This window comes from Rhinoraja longicauda, chromosome 4, assembly GCF_053455715.1.
Source record: "Rhinoraja longicauda isolate Sanriku21f chromosome 4, sRhiLon1.1, whole genome shotgun sequence".
Classification (NCBI taxonomy): Eukaryota; Metazoa; Chordata; class Chondrichthyes; order Rajiformes; family Arhynchobatidae; genus Rhinoraja; species Rhinoraja longicauda.
In genome coordinates this window covers 30,733,226-30,750,486 of record NC_135956.1, presented here as the reverse complement: position 1 = coordinate 30,750,486, position 17,261 = coordinate 30,733,226, and the positions used below count along the sequence as shown (strand labels likewise).

Genomic DNA, 17,261 nt, shown 5'->3' with positions numbered 1-17,261 from the left:
CCTTTTCAGGCTGTAAACATGGATTTTGGTCCTAACAACTGATGATAACCCGATCAGCTTGTATGTCAGAAATACGGCTACCCAGCAATATACAGATAAAAACAAAGGCCAACCAAAGGCAATGTGTAATCAAACCAGGGGTTTTAACTCGGTCATTCAGATTTCCGCACTAGATGATAATGCTGTGAACCCAGTTTGCACATGACAGACAATGCCTGTAGCAGCCAATTAATCCATTCTGCAGTTTCTCAAATACATGTTCATATCTAAGGGCATTGGTAACCTGACAGCTGCAAGATCAAGGAACTGATTGTGGACTTCAAATGTTCCGTGTTACATGAACCGGTCTTCATCGACAGGATAGTGGCGGAGAGAGCCAATAGCTTTTGGGCATGCATATGTCTGAAGGTCTGTCCTCGGCCCATTAATGCAGTCACCATGAAAGCTCATCAATGCCTCTACTTCCTTAGAAGATTGAGGAGATTTAGTATGTCGCTTAATACTCTGTCAAACTTCTATTGTAGCATGGTAGATAGAGACCACTCTGACTGGTTGTATCACTGCCTGGTTTGATAACCCGAATACCCAGGAATAGAGGGTGCAGAAAGTGGTAGACATTGCCCAGTCCGTCACAGTTAGACCTTTCCACCATCAAAGGGATCTACAGAAAGTATGCCTCAAAAAGGCAGCTAATATCATCAAAGACACCACCACCTTAGCCACGAGCTCATCTTGCTACTATGCAAAGTACAGGGGCATGAAAACTTTGAGCTCCAGGTTCAGGAACAACTTCCCAGCAACCATTCAGCTCTTGAACACTGCACAACACCAACCACCACCTCAGCAACAGTGATATACTAAGGACTTTGGTTGCACTATGGACTTCCGTTTGTAGTATTATAGCCTGATTACCAGAATTACTGCTAATTAATTTATTGTATTATTGGTTATTTTATATTTATTTGTTGTATTATTGCACTGACGGGCTAGTAAAGCTGCAGCAAGTAAGAATTTCATTGTTCTGTTGCCAGTACATTTGTCAATCAAACATGCTTGACTCGCGACCCATGGTAGACCTACCATTATGGATTGTTGGTTCGACATGGAGTGGATGAACTTTGAGTGCTCTCTCTCTTAACCGAGCTGAGGGAAACTGATTTCAATTGTAGCTTATCTGTTTACAGTCATAAAAAAACACAAAATACATGAAACATGAAATTAAAGTGACAAGTGGAAAAGCTTGGGGGATGTTTAAAGATTGGGGAAGGGGGGAGGGGAGTCAGTCTCAGTCTCAGTCTACCCCACGACAGAAGGGGGAGGAGTTGTAAAGTTTGATAGCCACAGGGATGAAGGATCTCCTGTGGCGTTCTGTGCTATATCTTGGTGGAACCAGTCTTTTGCTGAAGGTACTCCTCAGGTTGACCAGTGTGCCATGGAGGGGGTGAGCTATATTGTCCATGACGCTCCGCAGTTTGAGGAGCATCCTCCTCTCCAACATAACCTCCCATGAATCCAACGCTGCCTCCAGGACTGAGCCAGCCTTCCCGATGAGACCATTGATCCTATTGGCGTCCGCTGCCCTTGTCCTGCTGCCCCAGCACACGACAGCGAAGAAGATGGCACTGGCTACCACCGATTGGGAGAACATCTGCAGCATCTTACTGCAGATGTTGAAGGAGCGGAGCCTTCTCAAAAGGTACAGCCGGCTCTGTCCCTTCTTGTAGAGGGCCTCAGCGTTCCTGGACCAGTCCAGTTTAATCTCCAGGTACACTCTAAGGTATTTGTACTCCCTGGTAAACTGCACATCCACACCATTGATGGAGACAGGGGACAGGGGTGTTCCTCACTCCTAAAGTCCACCACCAACTCCTTAGTCATGTTGGTGTTGAGCTGCAGGTGATTCAGCCCACACCACTCAGCAAAGTCGTTGACTACACCTCTGATCTTTACTGACCATTACTAGGTCAATTAGTCTTATATTTAGTCTAAGATTCAACGGTGCAATCATAAAGTGAATAAAAATTCAAATACCACCTTGCGGGGCCCTGACATTAATATTTCCTGAAAATGCAACATTAATTCCCTAGATCTGAAATAATAAAATATGCAAACACGTCTTGAATGTGATTCTTTAATGTTTTAAGCTTGAAGGTATCTTTTTGAACTTCAATTAACAATTCTGATGTTTCCTTTTTTCATTTATGTCAAGCTATCAATCCTGGGAATGGGAATTTTGTTTACAAGATGTGTGGGTAGAACAGAACATAGTGCCATGCTAGGTATCAGCTAGTAAGAATATTACATTCTCTCTGTTATTGTAATAGACATTGGTATAAAAAACATATGCATAAACATCATTAATCTTTGAGCACATTTTTTTTCACGTTGGTGCATTCTCAAAATACGATTACTATAGACTGTCCTTATTTTACAATAATTTGCACTGAAATAGTCAAGTCGAATTTATTGTCACATGCCCAAGTATAGTGAGGTACCGGTGCAATCAAAATGTTGTACAACACACAAAGCATAAATTTTGCAAGATAGTGTAAAGAAAAAGATTATGTAATTACAAGATATTAGTGCAAAACACAATTAGAAAACAAGTCCACGGTGGTGCAAGAGGTGGACCTCAGTGTTCAATTGGTGTGGTAGGATTAGCGTTGTGCAGGTTAGTTCCTGATAGTTGGATGAAAGTAGTTGTTCCTGAACCTGGTGGTGTGGGACATTGGGTGTCCGTATCTCCTGCCTGATGGTAGCAGCGAGAAGAGGCCATGGTCTTGGATGGAGGGAGTCCTCAATAAATGCCATCTTTTTGAGGTAGCGTTTCATGTGGATGCTTTCAATGGTGGAGAGTGTTGAGTCCCACATTTTTAGTAAGAATTAACATTTCTTTGGTGTCTTGAATATTTAGGAGAGATCAACTAGAAAGGTAACTCACTGTCATCACATTATTTCTATGATATCCTCTTTCCAAAAATGAAGAATGAAGATGTCATATCAAGGGAAATAATAAAGCTTAGTCCCAGAAAAGCTGCTGATGCATTAAGTATTCTAACAAAGATCATATTGAAGTGACAGAAAAATATATTCTCACAAACGTCTCAGAGAAGAAAAATGTCAAGTTTACTCAAAAGCTTGGATTGGCAAGGTGGAACGTTATATTTGACAGAGAGGGAGAGAGAAGAAACAAAACGATAATCAGATGTCTAGTTTATTCCATTTTGTTCCTTAAGGTGTGCAGCTACGTGCTCCTGCAAGATAATCATTATACTAATACAGCAAAGAGCCAGTTGCAATCAGCCGCAGATGATCATGATTTGCAAAGAAATGAGTGGTAGTGCTTCATTTCTTGGGCTGCTTTTTTTGATGCATTGGAATGATTATAATATGTTTCGTAACCCAAAGAGATGCATAGGAGTTACATTTCTGGAAAGATATGACAGTGGATCTTCTCTTGATTCAGGATAGTGCCAGTATCTGGGTAGGAAGCTGCCAGGATTAATTCTCTTTTACTCTTGGGCTAAAGGCACTGGTGGAATGACCACTCGTTATGAACAACTCGATACAACTGACAGGCATGCTAAACCTCTTCAGAGGGAAACTAAGGTTAAAGCAAGTTGCGTTTTAAGTTTAGGTTTAGGTTCGGGTTTATTATAGTCACATGTACTGAGGTACAGTGAAAAGCTTTGTTTTGCATGCTATACAAACAGATCAGATATACCATACATTATCTTTAGTGTCTTGGAATCATGTTAGGTAGAACAATAGATTTCATTTCATTAAAAGATGTAAAAGAACTTGATGGATTTTAAGAATCTCTGCTGGTATCGGATTTCTTTCCCTTGATTTTTTTAACTGCATTCAACTTCTCGAACTGTCAAGGATGCGATTTGAGCTCACTTTCTCTGAATTCTTGTCCAGCAATTAAACATGAATGAACTGATAATCAGTAGCTTTCCAGGTGTGGACTCCTGTATATCGACGAGACCAAGCACAGCTTCAGCGAACATTTCGTTGAACACCTCCGCTCAGTCCGCCTAAACCTACCTGATCTCCCAGTTGCTTAACTCTTTAACTCCCCCTCCCATTCCCACACTAACCTTCCTGTCCTGGGCCTCCTCCATTACCAGAGTGAGCCCCAGCACAAATTGGAGGAACAGCACCTCATATTTCACTTGGGTAGCTTACACCCCAGCAGCATAAACATTGACCTCTAACTTCAAGTAGTGCTTGCTTTCCCTCTCTCTCCATCCCCTCCCCCTTCCCAGTTCTCCGACTAGTCTTACTGTCTCCGACGACATTTTATCTCTGTAAGGCCCACTCCTCTGACATCAGTCTAAATGAGGGTCTCGACCCGAAACGTCACCCATTCCTTCTCTCCAGAAATGCTGCCTGTTTTTTGTCACTCCAGCATTTTGTGTCTGTCTTCGATTTAAACCAGCATCTGCAGTTCTTTCCTACAAATGACAATCTGTAGCTCTCTTCCTGGGGAGTGTAGTAGAGCAAAGAGATCTAGAAGTGCAGGTACATCATGCCTTGAGAATGGCGTCACAGCTAGGTACTGGTACTGGTCAAAAAGGCTCATGGTACAGTAGCCTACAACCACAGGAATTCTTTTCAGCTCAGGGCTACATGGATCTCTGTTTTGGAGTAGGCATATGATAACATGTTTGGATAGTGAACCACACAGAACACGAACGCCAATACAAATGATTGCATTTGTGATTTCCTGATTCCACCTTCTTTCATTCATTCTTCAAAAAACCCACAAAGCATTAAGTGAAAACCATAAAACTGCCGATGCTATAAATCTTAAGTAAAAATGTGGTGCAAATACTCAGCAGGCCAGATGAAAACTCATTGAAACATTAACTTGATTGGTTATTCACAGATTCTGCATTACCAACCTCGTATTTCTACCATTTTCAGTTTTGATTCGGCAAACATCCGTTTTCTCATTTTTGGAATAATTTTTGAGCCAGAATTATTTGGAACTGTTTTTCAATCCCAACTAAATACAAATTAGCATGACAAATATGTAATTATGAATAAACTCACACAAATGCATCTTTGATTGCAACAGGCAATCTAAAAATGTTAATTTAAAATGTCTCATTTGATTCTGTCCTGAGACAATCCTATTATTAGCACATAGAACTGAAGGTATTATGGTGCAATTAATGCTCATAATATTTTTGGTACTTGGTGCTAATGATATGTTTACAGCACAGTCTCTTTTGACCCTTGGAAATAACCTTAGTAAGATGTAAGATGCTTGAGAAAGAAGATGAATCAATTTGCACATCATTGAGCTTAAAAACAACATTGGAAATTACAAAGCAATAGATTTCCTACCCCTAAAATGCCCTAAAATTATAATAAATATAGCACAGAAAGTGTAAAGACGACAAAGTATTTAAATAATCTTACTTATAATGATAGAGAAAGTGGCCTTTCGGCCCATCAGGTCCATACCAGCCTCCAGTTGAGTAATCTCATTTCCTGCCCATGGGTTCCCTATTGCCCTGCAATGTTAACTCACTCCGTGCCTTTCAACCCCACGTCTTCAGATGTAAGTTAACCTTTCCAAGGCCATTTATTAAATACCCACATCCTTTCTATCCAAAACATTTTTGACCTGAAATGCCACCTATTCCTTTACTCCAGAGAGCCCTGGCCTGCTCAGTTTAGTTTTGTTTAGAGATACAGCGCGGAGACAACCCCTTCGGCCCACCGTGTCCGCACTGACCAGCTGTCCCTGCAAATTAACACAAGCCTACACACACGAGGGACAATTTACACTTATACCAAGTATACAAACCCAAGCCAATTAACCTACAAACTTGTACGTCTTTGGTGTGTGAAAACGAAGATCTTGGCGAAAACCCACGTGGTCATGGGGAGAATGTACAAACACGTACTCTATACAAACGAACAAACTCTCTACAGACAGTTACTCCAGCTTTTTGTGTCTATCTTCAGTGTAAACCAGCATCTGCAGTCCTTCCTATACAGCTCAAAAGAAAGGTATTTTATATCAATATGTGCTGATTCTCAGTGCTTTCACTACCTGTCATTTTCTGACTGTTCCAAAACCCTGCTTATGCACATCTCCATTGAAAGTTGTTATAAATATATATGTATAGAAAAGAACTGCAGATGCTGGTTTAAACTGAAGATAGACACAAAAGGCTGGAGTAACTCAGTGGGACAGGCAGCATCTCTGGAGAGAAGGAATGGGTGATGTTTCGGGTCGAGACTGTTGGTAAATACACCGGGGAAGGATTTCATTTTGTGTAGTGGACTAAAAATGACTGAAAGCAAGTTTCGCAATCCTTGTCACATTGCGACAATGTGGGGTGAATGGTAATACAGTCTTCCAGCTTCTTTATTCTGATTGCACAGTGCCATGCCTCACCTCATCATGTTGCAGAACTGACACAGAAACCAATGCATTGTCAGATTTGATCATCGATTTATGTTGAGTTAATTAATCTCAGGAGGGACAATGAAGTAATGGCGAGTACACTTGAATTCAGTATTTGCAGAGATAGGGTGAAGATCCAGCTATTCTCCTGCTCTGGACTGTCATACAGCATCTCCTGTTGGGAAAGGGCATGATCATGCAACCACTAAGCACCCTGTGTAGAATAAACAACATGATATGTTCCCAGCGATGATATTTCAAGGGGATGTTAGTGTCATACCAAAATTCTGAAAAAGCACTGGGTAGACAAATCCTTTTCCCTCGAGAAACGTTTGTCACGCAGAACAACAGTAAAGTTCTGGTTGTGTCATTACTTTAGTTGTGTTTATTTTAATGATACATCGCAGAAACAGACCCTTCAGCCCACCGAGTTCGCGCCAACCAGCGATTCCTGTACACTAACACTATCGGACACAGTAGGGGCAATTTACACTTTTTACCAAAGCCAAATTAACCTATAAACACATACGTCTTTGGTGTGTGAGAGAAAACCGGAGCACCCAGGGTAAACCCATGTGTTCACGGCAGCAACTCTACCGCTGCGCAACTCGTACAAACTACATACAGACTGCACCCATAGTCAGGATCGAACCTGGGTGTCTGGCACTGTAAGGTGGCAACTCTACCGCTGCGCCTCCGTGCAGCCACGCCTTGACACCGATTGACCGCAATGAAGCTCATAATAAAGTGTTATTCACAAAAATAAAAATAGGGCTATTATGTTTAAATATATTCAGAAAATATTTTAACAACTATCTCTATTTTGACTGATTTATCATAATTAGGATTATACCTTGGTATCACACTATCTGCAAATCACATTATCTTTATTCCTTTCTCCTCATCAGAATGACTGCTCTATTGCTAAATTGCCAATGTAGAGATTTCCTATCAGTAAATACAATACCTATCATTTTACTATGCAATATCCTTTAGGAGTCACCAGTATCTATCGACTGTATATGATGATTTATTACACCCATTGTTTATTTCTCACTGGCCAGTGATAAGGATTTGCATTAAAAAAAGTTATTACATTTTTATTTTTCACCAAGGAAAACTGAAATCAAAGTAAATATTCTTCCCTCCTGAAAGGGGACTAATGTTGTGGTGAGTAGTTTTGCCACTAGGGAGAGTTTAAACTAGATTGGCGGGGTGTCAGGATCCAATGCAGTAGTAAAGTTAGTTGGAAGTAGCAAGTCAATACAGAAGATAATAACTGCAGGTTCAGTAGACAGGACAGGCAGGAGTACAGCAGAGAGCAAGGAAGGATGGTTGGATTAAATTGCAATTACTTCAATGCTGGAGGCCTGACAGGTAACACTGGTGAATTCATAGAGGAGATAGATACATAAGACAGCGACTTTATAACTATTACAGATACCTGGCTAAGGGAGGGACAGATTTGGCCGCTTAATGTTCCAGGTGGGGGTAAAAGAGGGCGAGTTGCTATATTGATTAAGGAGAACTAGCTGACATTACAGTCCAGTGAGACTATATGGGTGGAGCCGAGAAATAAAAAGAGGATGATCACCTTGTCAGGATTACATTATAGGGCCTCAATAGACAATAAGAATTAGAGGAACAACTATGCCCGGAGATGGCACAGTAAGTAGCGCAGCTAATTTTGCTGATGTCCCACAGCGCCAGAGACCCGGGTTCAATCCTGACCTGTTTGCATAGAGTTTGCAAATTCTCCCTTGTTTCCTCCCTCATCCCAAAGACATGCGGGTCTATACTTTAATTGGCCTCTGTAAATTGCTCCTAGTATGTGTCGGGAGTGGATGAGAAAGTGGGATAACTGAGCTGGTATGATTGTGTGCTCGATGCTCGGTGTGGGCTCAGCAAAATTCATGCTTTTGAACACTACACAATACTAACCTCAAGAACAATGCAGCTCTATAGGACTTTGGTTAGGCCGCATTTGGAATATTGCGTGCAATTCTGGTCACCGCATTACAGGAAAAACGTGGAAGCTTTGGAGATGGTGCAGCGGAAATTTACCAAGATGCTACTTGGATTAGAGGGCTTCAGCTACAGGGACAGATTAGATAGATCTGGATTGTTTTCTCTGGAAAGTCAAAGGTTTGAGGGGAGATTTAATAGAAGTATATAAAATTATAACATGCATAAATAGGGTTGACAGTCAGAACCTTTTTCCTGGCGTGGAAATGTCCAACACAAGAGGGCATAACCATAAGAAGAGAGAGGGAAAGCTTAATGGAGATGTGCAGGCAAGTGTTTTATACAGAGGGTGGTGGGAGCCTGGAACGCATTGGCATGGGTGGTAATGAAAGCAGATATGATAGTGGTGTTTAAGAAGCTTAGGATAGGCACATGGAAATGCAGGGAAATGAGGGATATAGATCATGTGCAGGCAGATGAGATCAGTTCAGTTAGACTTCGTGTTCGAAGGACCCATTGTCTTGTCTTGTTGATACTGCACCAACCGCCGTTGTTGGGCTATAAATGTGCATTCCTGTGCTGTACTGATTTATGTTCCAACAATGACCTTCTATGGACTATGTCATTGGTTGCACTTTGGCTATAGCACCATTATGGTTACCGAGCATGAGGGTTATTAATTTATTATATTTTTGATTATTGTACATTTATCTATGTGTTATTGTGTTTACGAGCCTGTTTAGCTGCAGCAAGTATGAATCTCATTGTTCCGATGCCATTACAAATGAAAAATAAACACTCCAGACTTGACTCTTAGTGTCATAGAGTCATGCAACATGGAAACAGGCACTTCGGTCCAACTTGCCCACACAAACCAATATGCCCCATTTACATGAGTCGCACCTCCCTACATATTAACGATTTAGATGAGGGAATTAAACATAACATCTCTAAGTTTGCTGATGACACAAAGATGTGTGGCAGTGTGAGCTGCAAGGATGATGCTGTGAGGTGGCAGGGTGACTTGGATAGGTTGGGTGAGTGGGCAGAAGTGCAGCAGATGCAAAAATGTGGATAATTGTGAGGTTATCCTCTTTGGTGGCAAGAACAGCAAGGCAGATTATTATCTGGATGGTGTCAGATTAGGAGAAGGGGAGGTGCAACGAGACCTGGGTGTGCTTGTACATCAGTCACCGAAAGTAAGTATGCAGGTACAACAGTCAGTGAAGAAAGCTAATGGCATGTTGGCCTTTATTGCGAGAGGATTTGAGTTTAGGAGCAAGGAGGTCCAACTGCAGTTGTACAGGGCCCTGGTGAGACCACACCTGGAATATTGTGTGCAATTTTAGTCTCCCAATTTGAGGAAGGACATTATTACTATTGAGAGAGTGCAGCGTAGGTTCACCAGGTTAATTCCCGGGATGGCAGATCTGACATATGATGAAAGAATGGGTTGTCTGGGCTTGTATTCGCTGGAATTTAGAAGGATGAGAGGGGATCTTATAGAAACATATAAAATTCTAAGAGCATTGGACAGGGTAGATACAGGAAAAATGTTCCCGATGTTGGGGGAGTCCAGAACCAGGGGTCACAGTTTAAGAATAAGGGGTAGGCCATTTAGGATTGAGATGAGGAAAAACCTTTTCACCCAGAGAGGAGTGAATCTGTGGAATTCTCTGCAGTGGAGGCCAGTTCACTGGAGGTTTTCAAGAGAGAGTTAGATTTAGCTCTTAGGGCTAAGGAAATCATGGGATATGGGGGAAAAAGCCAGAACGGGGTACTGATTTTGGATGATCAACCATTATAATATTGAATGGCGGTGCAGGCTCGAAGGGCCGAATGACCTACTCCTGCACCTATTTTCTATGTTTCTATGTTTCTACGTTTGGCTCATATCCCTCTAAACCTATCCTATCTATGTGTCTGTCCTAATGCTGTAGAAGGCTTTTGGCACAATGGCCATCAGCCAGGGAATTGCATTTAGAAGTTGGGACATTATGTGATAAAAGAGTGCAAAGAGGATTTACAATGATGTTGACAGGACTCCATGGCCTGAACAATGGAAGTAAATTGGCCAGCTAGGACTTTATTCCTTGTGGGAAGGGGAAGAATTTTATAGAACCTTAGGGGTAATTTTTTCACAGTGGGTGGTGGGTATATGGAATCAGCTATCAAATGAAGTAGTTGAGGCAGATAAAATCACAACATTTAAAAGACATTTGGAAAGTACATGGAGAGAAAGGATTTGGAGTGATATGGGTTACGCGTCGACAAATGGGACAAGTTTGGATGAGGCAACTTGTTCGACATGGATGAATTGGGCCAAAGGGCCTGTTTCTTTGCAGTAAGACTCCACTGTACCATCAAGTGTCAACTATAACTAATGCAAAACATATCACACATCTGGACGACTGAATAGAGAGCTCCTAAAAAGCATATTATAAATTGTGATTAGTCAATTAAAACCAATCAAGCAGCAATTATCATTAATCAATAGTTGTGGATTTGTGGAAGTTTCTTGTGAAGTTAAACAATATGGAAATGATTATGGCGCTTTTCAAATAACTTGCCAACTGTTTTAGTTTAACGTGTCCCATTTTTCACCGATTGAAGTGTATGATATCCATTTACACACAATCCATCTGAAGCTATTAAAATACTCATGCTGTTCAGATCAGGGAATGGCTACATTTGCCTGATAGTTTCATTTCTCAGGTTGAGCACAACTCTAGGTGAGCAGTAAAATTGGCAATTTAGTACTTCAATTCAAGGCAGCGGGTGCTCATTGACATTTAAGTCAGCCACCATTAAAAAAAAATACATTACCATTCAGTTTCTTCCTAAACTCTTATTTGTTGCTAATAGTGAAAGAAAAAACTTAACTCAACAAATTAGGAAAATCTAAAGTAAGGCTGAGAGTTGTTTTGTTTAAAGACAACGTTGGATTATTCATTCATTGTATTGCAATAGTGTCATAAGCATTTTGACCTTACAGAAAACACTTCAGACATATCGAGCAGTGCCTATTCCCTCATCACACGACTGCAATGTTCAAAACCTACATTACAATTTGCACTTCTGTACCTAGCTCATTTTAGATTTTAATCAATTCCTCTTCAACCTTTTTGAAATCAGGGGCTCAATCATTAAAACCAGCCTTAAGATAATTTGCAAAATTAAAAGAATTACTAAGAAATGACTTTCAAGATTTGGTACAGCAGTACTAAAAATGCAGGCAATAATAGCTGCTTTTCCATCGTTATTATATCTACCATTGGAACTCAGCCATGAATGCTAACATCTGTATAATCCCTTATATTGGCAGTAAGCACTATCATTCAGATAATGATTTGAAAATGCTAAATGCTAATACCGAATTAAACAATTTTATTACAGCTCATAACTTGAGGCTAAATTGAAGTCACATGCCCATTCCAGCCAAAATGAGATCGAAAATAATTGTTAGTTCTGCTATTGTGTGATACATTTTATTCCATGTCACTGCTTGCTCATTAATTAAAATTGTTTAGATGGCCTGAAGGAAGGAAAAGGTCACAAAATGTACAGAATTAGTACATTCATGGAAAGAATTGCCATTGTACAGTAGGATCTGAAGGCATTTAGTATATAAGAGCCTTACTGCTTCCACAGAATATGTCAATGATATACAAAGAAAAATGCAGAATATATGTGGCTTGACAATTGATTTAAAGCTCACAACACTTTCAAATGATTTAGAATATATCATGCTTGTAAAAACATTTTAACTATTTAGAGATTAGTAAATGGTACTGTTCTATGGTGAATCAAGGCTGAAAATATGCCTGTGTGACTCAATAATCATTCCAAAAAATCAGTGATCTGAATTTTACACTTAATTATTTGTGCTATATCGTACTGTACATTTGTATCCATCTTAAATCATTTGGTTTCAGATGCAAATGTAGCCAATTCCATATTCCAATTCCAGCCAAACTATTTCTAATGTTAAGTTTTATCATGACTTCCTTTTTTTGTGGTGCGCTATGCTTCTTTCTATCTGGGTGAAAACATCTTCCTTAGATCCCTCTAAATCTACTCCTTACCTTAAATGTATCCACTCATGTTTTACATACCTCTTCTATTGCTAAAAATCACTACCCTCCCTATCTGTTAGAACAAATGATGTGAGGAGAACCCTGCTGAGGGTGAACCCAACACAAAGCTGGCGGCCCAGATAACATCCCCAGTCGCGTGCTCAAAGATTGTGCCCACCAGCTGACAGATGTGCTAACGGACATCTTCAACATCTCCCTGACCCAAGCTGTTGTTCCCTCATGTTTCAAATCTGCTACCGTCATCCCAGTACCCAAGAAATCCCCAGTAACCTGCCTCAATGACTACCGCCCGTGGCACTGACTTCGGTCGTTATGAAGTGCTTCGAGTGGCTGGTCAAGGCATACATTAACGCCTCCATCCCAAACACATTGAACCCCCACCAATGTGCAAACAGGCAGAACCGCTCCACTGAGGATGCAATCGCTTCTGCCAACCATCTAGTCCTGTCTCACCTAGAGAATAAAAACACCTATGCACGTCTGCTGTTCGACTTTAGCTCAGCGTTTAACACCATCATCCCCCAGGCCCTGATAAGGCCCTGCAGCGTGTTGTGAAGACAGCCCAAGACCAGATATCAATCTGGTAAGGCAAACATAGATTCTTTATTGAAAATATTGTTCATTGTGCTTCTGCTATAGTTCTGGCAGCAAGCTACTGTTGCAATCTTCCCTCGTCCTCTTCCTCCACACCTCCATCATTATCAGCTCCCTTATCCACGTTGGTGGATACGTCTCGGGTCTTCTTCAGACTTTGCAAAATTTATGTGTAATTAATATATACTTTATGTTTGCTGCGTGTTGTCTGAGTCTATGTTCCTGTGATGTTGCTGCAAGCAAGATTTTCATTGTATCTGTACATCACCATACTCACGCATATGGCAATAATCTTGACTTGACTTATAGGTTGCAAGTGCTCCCGGTGTCCACATGGATTCCCCACAGGAGCTTTGATTAAGTTCCATATCCAAAACAATGTACAGATCGGTAGGTTAATTCGCCACTCATAGTTGCCCAGAGTTAGCAGATGATTGTTGGAATCTGGGGGAGTTGATGACAAGTGGGCCAAATAAATAAAAATGGGGCTAATGTCGGTTTAGTGTAAGTGCAGCACTGATGGTTGGCAAGGAGCTATTGGGTCAAAGGGCCTGTTTGTGTAGGGATGTATGAGTCTATAATGATATGGGAAGCATGATGCTCAGCAGCTCAAAATCAGCTGCACGTGAATTTTCATTTGAAAGTGCAATAAAATTTTGTTTAAAATACTGTCACTTAACCAACTAAAATAATTATTATGATGGTTCACTGTGTCTGAAAACACTGCTTTCAATAGCACATTGACAACAATGACCACGAGACTCTCAATTCTGCAGCGACCACAATGAATTACAAAAGACATTCCAGTTACTACACGATTAGCACTCAATTAAGATAATCTTATCTTAATTGTATACATCACTAATTTTAGTTGCCATTAAATTTTAATTAATGCTTTTCTCCCCAATGGCTTTTTTTCCACTCTCTAAACGATAAAGTGTGCTCAGAATCACAAAGAATGACTTCACCTTTCATCACTGGAAAGACTTCGAAATATGTGAAAAGCCTTTTGCAAGTTAATTGGAGAAGTCAATGACAAGAGTCGTTATGCAGAATGGCTATCATAATGATAATTCTTTCAGCTAGCAAGATGACCAGACTATAAATCAAGCTAGAAATACAATGTCATCAGCTGAGTTCTGAGTACCTTGTTTTGCCAAGCAAAATGCATCAGATTTTAGTAATGATTTCCAATGTTTGTTGACTATGTTTTAGTATTAAAATCGAATACATATATTTTTAATTACATGGGGAGGGTATGATGTTGTGGGATGGGTAAAGAAGGGGTGGAGGGTAGGAGGGGGTGGGGGCGGGAGCGGAAGAATTTTCCAAGCTAACCTCAGTAATCCAGTCCCATTTTCTAAATGCACTGTAAAGAATTTGATGAAAAATGTCCAGGACATGCAGCACTTGGGAAAATTGAAATACAATAAATATTTTAATTCACATACTGAGATGTTAACTCTGTTTAGTTTAGTTTAGAGATATAGCGAGGAAGCAGGCTCTTCGGCCCACCGAATCCGCACTGACCAGCGATCCCCGCACATAAACACAAGCCTACACACACTAGGGACAACTTGCACTTATACCAAGTATACAAACTCAAGCCAATTAACCTACAAACCTGTATGTCTTTGGAGTGTGGGTGGAAACCGAAGATCTCGGAGAAAACCCACGCGGTCACGGGGAGAATGTACAAACTCCGTATAGATAGCACCTGTAGTCGAAATTGAACCCGGGTCTCTGGCACTGCAAACGCTGTAAGACAGCAACTCTACCGCTGCACCACCGTGCCGCCCGCTTTTTCAGTTTTTACTTCAGATATCCAGTATCTCCAGCCTTTTTGATTCTCAAAGGTAATAGTGTCTTACATTGGTTAAACAATTCTATTCTCCAGTATCAAAACACATTGTTATTGAGTACCAGGGAATCAAAACAGACAAGAAACTGAATCCACACAAGTTAAAATCACATCAGACACAATGAAAGCTGGTTGGTACAGATCTACTATCACAAGCCCAATACATCATCATTGGAAAAAAAGGCACAGTGGGTCAGACAGCATCTCTATCAGGCCCCATCTTCAGAGGAACCTCTGAACTCCTTGGGTCATTCAATCCTTCCCATCCAAACAATCCCCTCCTAACATACTTTCCCTTGCCACTGCAGTAGATGTAACACCTGTCCCTACACCTCATCCCTCACATCCATCCAGAGACCACACAGTCCTTCAAGGTTAGATAGAGGTTCAAGTGCATCTTCTCTAACCTCATCTCAATAGTTCAATAGTTCATTCAGTGCTCCTGCTGTTGCTTCCTTTGCATCAGCAAGACCAAGCGTGTACTAGGCGACCATTTCATCAAACACTTGCGCTCGGTCCACTAACACCTGTCGGATCTCCCAGTTGCCACGAACTTTAACTTCCCTTTCCATTCCCGTACTGAACTTTCTGTCCTGGGCCTCCTCCATTGCCAAAGTGAGGCCACACACAAACTGGAGAAACAGCATCTCATATTCCATTTGGGTAGCATACGACCCAACAGGTATAAACATTAAATTTTCCAATTTTACATAACTAACCAACGTACCCCCTTTCTTCCCTGTACCCCATCTAGATGAGCACCCATTTCTCCCATAATCCCCCCTTTACCCTCCCCTACATCCGCTTCCAGCTGCAGCACAATGGCACAGTTGGTGGAGCTACTGCCTCGCAGCTCCAGAGACCCAGGTTCCATCCAGACATTGGGTGCTGTCTGGGTGGAGTTTGCATGTTCTCCCTGTGACTACCTGGGTTTGGTATGGGTGCTCAGGTTTCCTCCCACATCCCAAAGACGTGAGGGTTTGTAGGTTATTGGCCTGTAAATTGCCCCTAGTGCGTATGGAGTAGATGAGAAAGATGAATAATATAGAACTAGTGTGATCGATGGTCGTCATGGATTCAAAGGGTCTGTTTCAATGCTGTATCCCTAAATTAAAACTAAACTATATTGCACACTTCTATTCTCCTTATCGCACAGCTTTTTTATCTGTTCATCTCTGACCTTGCCTGAACATCTACCAATCAATTCCCCCTCACCTGTATCCACCTATCACTTGCCTGGCTTTGTCCTGCCCTCACCTCTCTTCCAGTTTTCTACTGCAGCCCCCGATTGCAATCAGTCTGAAGGAGGGTCATAGAGACATAGAGTCTTGAGTGATACAGTGTGGAAACAAGCCCTTCAGCCCAACTCGCCCACACCAGCCAACATGTCCCAGCTACACTAGTCCCACCTGCCTGCGTTTGGTCAATATCCCTCCAAACCTGTCCTATCCATGTGTCTGTCTAACTGTTTCTTAAACGTTGGGATAATCCCAGCCTCAACTACCTCCTCTGGCAACTAGTTCCATACACCCACCACCCTTTGTGTGAAAAAGTTACCCCTCAGATTCCTATTAAATCTTTTTCCCTTCACCTTAAAGTCATGTCCTCTGGTCCTCAATTCACCTACTCTGGGCAAGAGACACTGTGCATCTACCCGATCTATTCCTCTCATGATTTCATGATAAGATCACCCCTCGTCCTCCTGCACTCCAAAGAATAGAATTCCAGCCTCAAGGTCAGCTGCGGGAGGCATCCCCAGGGCACGTGGGCTGAAGGTGGCCGAGCGAGGAGAGGGACGGATGGAGGCGAAGGCTGGCAGCGCTGCAACAGCCTGGGGCTCACTTGGATCGGGTGTCCCTCCAGAAGACAGAGTGTGCGGACCAGACTGGACTTTTGAAAATGGTGCCAAACCTGGCACCTCTTGCATGTGGTCTCTGTGGACTATTTCTATGCACTTTCTACTATTCGGGGATTGTGCTGACAGATTTACTGAACTGTATGCAATAAAATAATTTCACTGTAAGTCTGTACATGTGATAATAAAGATCCATTGACCATTGTGAAAAAGTCTGGGAGAATAGATACAATCATAAATTCATGTAATAGGAGCAGAATTAGGCCATTCGGCCCATCAAGTCTACTCCTCCATTCAATTATGGCTGATCTTTCTCTCCCTCCTAACCCCATTCTCCTGGCTTCTCCCCATAACCCCTGACACCTGTACTAATTAAGGATTTATCTATCTCTGCCTTAAAAATAGCCATTGACGGCCTCCACGGCCTTCTGCACGGTGCATGGAAGAAGATTCTATCCT

At 41.6% G+C, this 17,261-nt stretch overlaps 1 protein-coding gene across 3 annotated transcripts in view; it reads right to left on the bottom strand.

Annotated features, from left to right (window-relative positions):
* The window catches only part of LOC144592672 (sodium/potassium-transporting ATPase subunit beta-1-interacting protein 3), a 369,074-nt gene that overhangs the window by 204,100 nt on the left and 147,713 nt on the right, over nt 1-17,261 (bottom strand). The gene's annotated exons all lie outside the window — the stretch shown is intronic.